Source organism: Octodon degus, unplaced genomic scaffold (assembly GCF_000260255.1).
Source record: "Octodon degus isolate 3935 unplaced genomic scaffold, OctDeg1.0 scaffold00102, whole genome shotgun sequence".
Classification (NCBI taxonomy): domain Eukaryota; kingdom Metazoa; phylum Chordata; class Mammalia; order Rodentia; family Octodontidae; genus Octodon; species Octodon degus.
The window spans coordinates 5,827,584-5,833,497 of record NW_004524678.1 but is presented as its reverse complement, the minus strand read 5'-3'; the positions used below and the strand labels follow the sequence as shown (position 1 = coordinate 5,833,497).

At 41.2% G+C, this 5,914-nt stretch overlaps 1 pseudogene across 1 annotated transcript in view; it reads left to right on the top strand.

Moving 5' to 3' along the window:
• Positions 1–5,175, top strand: part of LOC101576395 — a 46,390-nt pseudogene extending 41,215 nt beyond the window's left edge. Inside the window, exon 3 of the transcript XR_002822701.1 lies at positions 4,916–5,175. The product of XR_002822701.1 is annotated as a calponin-3 pseudogene (transcript). The remainder of the gene's footprint in view (positions 1–4,915) is intronic.
• Positions 5,176–5,914: the final 739 nt, after the last annotated feature.

Below are 5,914 nucleotides of genomic sequence, written 5' to 3'. Positions count from 1 at the left end.
TGCACAGTGAGACCCTGTACTAAATAAATAAATAAATAAATAAATAAATAAATAAAATATTTTTTAATGTAATAATGGAGAGGCTGGAATATAGCTCAGAGGCATAAGCACCTGCCTGGCAAGTACAAGATCCCAAGTTTGAACCCCAATACAAACAAACAAACAAAAAAAAGAGTAATGATGGAGCCATGAATAGTGTCACATACCTGTACATACCTGAATTTATAGCACTTGGGAGGCTGAGGCAGAAGGATCACTGTGATTTCAAGGCCCTGTCCTAAAATAAATAAATACGTTTAATTTCATAATAATGTTGAAAAAATTATAATGCCTTTTATTAGATATTTTAAAATCCTTTGCATCACTGAAGACAACTGGAAATCATTTAAAGTGCTTTGAACACCATGACTAGAATTACAAGCCAATACCAAAGTATTACTTATGTTACAAGGCTTTAGGAAATTTGACTAGCAATGACTATGAATCCTTTACATGGGTTTTTGGCTACTACAGAGTATCATAGGAATAATTACAGTTTCAGAAACCACTACTCATTACCAAAATTCAATAGGAGTAAGATATAAGAACAGAGAAAACAGATACACTTAAGGAGTAGAATTAAAGCTCAAAGACAACCTACCACTAGCAAATCGCCACTACCCCAGGCCAGCACAGACATCTTATTATTTCTTTGCTGTCTGAGCACTAAAATCCTTTAACACCATTTGATAAAGTGCCAATAATTTCACCTGAATAGTCTACAATATGGAAACTGAGTATTTTTAGGAAGCAGATTTCTGTCTGGCATTTAAGATACAAGCAGCAGTGATTGAGGCCTTCTATATTCTTGGGAGCTTCGTAAAGTTACCATTTTTCTAGAGTTTAATCATTTACTTACTGCCTGCTGATTTTGCCACTTATCCATGAACATATTTTGGCACAAATGGCTCTCCCTCATCTTGGAATGTAAATGTATTTATGACACATATGTGCAACACAGGAAGAACATATGAACAATCAAAATCAGGAAGTGTTGTTAAATCACAGTATTGCAGTGCATTCTTTCATTCAGATGCTTTGGTTTTCTCAACTATAAAATGATGATAGTGAAAATAAATAGGATAAGGCAGGCCCAGCACTTGGCATTGTGCTTGGCCCAGTGGTTTCCATAGTTACCATTAATGATGGTGTTGATATATGGCCAGCTTTACCAGTATTATACTGACATGTAGAGAGCTGTGTCTAGACAGAGATGGAGTTAGAGACAGGGCACTGTTGCAAATTCAGTGCTAAATAGAGCTTTCAAAATGGCAAAATTCCAAAATAACCAAAGATGGCTTTAAGGCCTAAAACTCACCTAAGAATTTCTAAACCCATGTCTTCAAGATACAAAATTCCACTCATGGACCGCCTTCATTCCCTCATCAAGCCAATCCATTCACCCTTGCAGATCTCTGCTCCTAGGGAGTGGACACATGTCCTACATACTGCGGAAATGACTTCTTCCCATGGAAATCTCCCCCACCAAACTGTGGATTTCTGAGAGCAAGTTCTGAATCCTGCAGCCTTTGGCTCTTTGCTCTGAATTTGCATTCTCAGAGCCAAAGAATGCTATTGGCCCTACAAGTGAGAGTCAAGGAGAAATGATGTAAAAGAAAAGTCTTCATTTAAATATTTAGATCGCATGCTTCTGAATATGCAAAGAATTTAAGAACTTCTAAATCCTACATTTTTCTAGAAACTCTGACACAGCATTTAAAGAATTCCTATCATTGTTTGCTCCCTACCTTAATCCATGCTGCTTTGATCTTTTGACAAGGATTTCTTGAGCATCTCTTGGATGTAACAGTCCTCTGAGAGCTGTCTGCCTTTGTGATACTTACTTTCCCAAAGACAGATATAGAATTTAAAAAGTCAAGGTGGAAATTGTCAGGAATAGGTAGAAGGTGATATGTGTGGTACGCATTGGGAGTGAGATATAGGAGGGATAGAGAGATGGGGGAATTAGGTGTGCTGGGCTCAACTTCAACGGGGCTGCTGAAGGTGTGTGACAGAGAGGCAGAGAGGATGGCAAATGCACAAAGCATCTGTAGCAGGTATGACAGTGCTCCATGCAGAGTGACAAGTCTATGCAAGGGTGGCTGGCACATCTGGAGTACAATGAGCAGGCCAGAGTGCATGGACCACAGTGCACTGGGCAGGGTCAGGATGAGAGACAAGACTGGGAGGTCATGAGATAGACGCTTGGTGTACCATGCACCACCGCCATGGAGTCACCATGAAGAGCATGACTCTAATCTGAGTCACAGAGAGAGCTACTGCAGAGTTTGCCTCAACTTACCATTCTCCTCCTACATGAAGCTTCCTAGAGTTGTTGTTCTAACCTTTACTCAGTATTAACTTTGCTGCCCATGTTTTCTACAAAAACTTTTATTAAAGCCCATCTCAGTTTGGCATCAAGTGTGCTTCTCCTAGGCCTAGAACCTGGGCCTCTGTCCTGGACCTACCATTTTAGAAAGCTTGCCCTGATCTGTCCTTCTCCTGGCTGTACCTCTCCCCATGGGGTAAAGAATCCAAGAAGGTGAGGGCCTTGTGCTCCTGGCCTGCCTCCCTCCTTCCAGACTATACTCAGAGACTCGGAAATTTTCTTTACAATTGAACCATTTCTGCCCAAGCAGTCCCCAAGCACTACCATTCTCAGGGACTGCACAGCCCCTTTCTCCAGGTCCATCTTTCCTGGTTGGCTCACACTCCATCACTGCAAACCTAAGCCCCCAGGGGCCAGAGTGTGGAAATTTGCAGAGGGGTGTAGAGCTTGGGCTTCTAGGCCAGTAGGGGGATCAGAGGGGCAGGGTATGTCTTGGATGGAAGCCTCCTGAAGTTCAGGTAGAGTCAGATGGAGCTGGCTGTGGCCAGGGCTCCAACCAGTCTTATAAAGATCCAGGCCCTGCTATAATGTTTAAGTATGTGGTTCATTTAATCTACTGGAAGATAAAATAAGTAAAATTCTTAAATACATGGGTATAGGCAAAGCCCTTATGAACAAAACCCTGATCACACAGTAAACATTACCCAGAATTAACAAATGGGGTCAGATCAAGTTAAACAAAAAAACAAAAATGCACAGCAAAAGAAACAACTAACAGAATGAAGAGACAACACACAGAGTGGGAACATAATGCAACCAGCCACTCCTCAGACAAAAGACTAATATGTAGGACATATAAAAACCTTAAAAATTAGACCCCTCCCAATTTAAAGACCTAATCCAAAAATGGGCATCTGCAATGAATAGACACTTCTTTTTTTTTTTAATTTTTTTTTAATTTTATTTATGTGTGTGTGTGTGTGTGTGTGTGTGTGTGTGTGTGGCCAGCTCAGCCCACCAGGGGGCGGGCTGGCTGGCATGTGGTGCTGGGGGATTGAACCGCGGTCCCTGTGATTCGCCAAGCCTGTTCCAAGTAGGTGCTTTAGACCACCGAGCCATCTCACCAGCCCCTGAATAGACACTTCTCAGATGAAGAAATAAGAAAAGTCAGTACATGAAAAAATGTTTGACACCACAGGCCATGTGAGAAATGCAAATTAAAACAGCACTGAGATTTCATCTCACTCCAGAAAGAATAGCTATCATCAAGAAGTCAATTGGTATCATCAAGAACCACTAGGGTTGGGGACATAGCTCAGCAGCACAGAGCCTGCATTGCAAGTGTGAGGCCCAGAGTTTGATTCCCAGTACCAAAAAAGAAAATAGAAAAAAAAAACAAAAAAAAACAAAAAAAAAACCAAGGCCAGCCAAATAGCTCAGTGGATTAAAGCTCTTGCAAGCAGATGCAGGGGCCAAGGGTTCAATCCCCAGGTCTGCTGTGCCGGCCCTACCCCCAGGGCCTGCTGAGATAGCAATTGAGACTGGGCATGGTGGTGCATGCCTGTAATCCCAGCTCTTGGGAGGCTGTAAACAAGTGGATCACTCCAAGTCCAGTCTACATAGTGAGACCCTGAACACCCTGTAGACTCTATACCAAATACAAAAAAAAAGTCAAAGACATCGTACCACAGTGATGTGTGCCTGCCTGTATTTATAACAGCACAATTCATAATAGCTAAGTTGTTGAAACAGCCTATGTATCTACCAGCTGACAAATGGATTAAAAATGTGGTACTTGCCCAGAATGGAGTATTACTCTGACTTGAAAAGGTTAAACTTGAGTCATTTATAGGAAAATGGATGCATCTTGAGACCACAATGTTAAATGAGATAATTCAGACACAAACTTAAATATTGCATGGTTTCTCTTACATGAAAACTACATACACATATTTATACATATAAACACATATAATCTGTCATATATAGGACATATATATGACAGATAATACAAAAAAGAAAAATAAAATATATTGCATTGTAATCAAGCATGGACAATGTATCCGAAAGTACTGCAGTAACCCCGGTAACCCGCTAACCAATTGCACCACTGGAGCTTCAAGGACAGTGTATCTAAAAGTGTATCTTGAATTAGTATAATTGTCTTTCAGGTTCTATATATTCTTTGGCCTGCAAGTCTGGTTTTTGATCTGTACACATGAAAATTAACTTTATGAGGTTTTAAAAATAAATGAATGTGATGCAGGAAAAATAAGAGGGGTGGAAGAAAAGACAATTGAAATGTGTTATGCACAAGCCCCCATCCCCTACAGAATGACAATGCTACAAGCTTGTACTAATAAAAGTTTTGTTTTGTTTTGTTTTTTAATGTATCCAGGCCCTTAAAATAAAATCTCTCCAGATACTAAAACACTTGTTGAAAGTAAGACTGCAAACTCCCCACTCCACCGAGCTCTGACGGTAGCAAGAAGCTGTTTTCCTCTATGGTTCTTTTTTCCTGCTTGCCTGCCTTATTCATCAAAATAGATTTCCAGATCCAGCGAAGACATGGATTCGCAGTGTTCCCTGAGCGCATCTCTCGGGGGGCCCCTTGTTCCCAGGCTGCCAGCTTTCTCTCAGATAAGAGTCCCACACGCACCCCTGAGCCTCGCTTTCAGCCACAGGTCATCAGGCACGCCGCCGTGGACATTGATTATCCTCCTCACTTTGGCTCGGAGGCAATAACTGTCTGTCAAAACGGCTACTGCCAGCAGCAATCACTTTTTAAAGGGACTGAGCACTTCTGAACATTTTTAACTTGAACATAACATATCTTCAACAGTTAAAGAGCAGCTTTCTCCACGAGAGTACTTCTTTTTAGAAGTGCTTTCCAATCTATTATCTCTTTTTTATTATCTTAACATTTCTGTGAAGCAGGTAAAGCAGCTGAAAGAACAGGATGCCGGAGAGACCGGCGGACGCGGGCGCGGCCACAGCTACTCCACAAAGGTACTTTTTCTTATTAAGTCTAAATCTCAGATGACACCAGACTCTGATAACCTTTCCAGTGTACCAGACAGAAGCTGACCCCTTATCTGCCTTCTGAATTCTTGCCCCCCCAACTCAGACATCCTCAATTTTCTTCTGCCATTTCCAGAATACTCTGATATCTCTTCTTTTTGGATCTGTCCCATCAGTGCTACCTTAGAATAAATTTAAGAGGCGCCGTCCTTTCCAGTGAATTCCATGTCTCTTCATTCACTCATCTCATGGTTCCTGAGGACTAATTCTGTTCTGGGCACCAGGCCAGGGGAACATGAAATAATCAACATCCTTGTTGTCATACGCTTATGTTCTGGGGTTCAGGGAAGGACACAAATGAAGTATACTTGAAAGGGGGCATATTTGATCTGAGATTTGAATGATAAAGAGGAGCCACCTGATGGATCTGTCTTGGTTTGTGGTTCATGCAAGAACAGTATAATACAGGACACATTTTGTAATAGTACTTTATAATGAATCAACCAAGAAACATATACAAGTGCA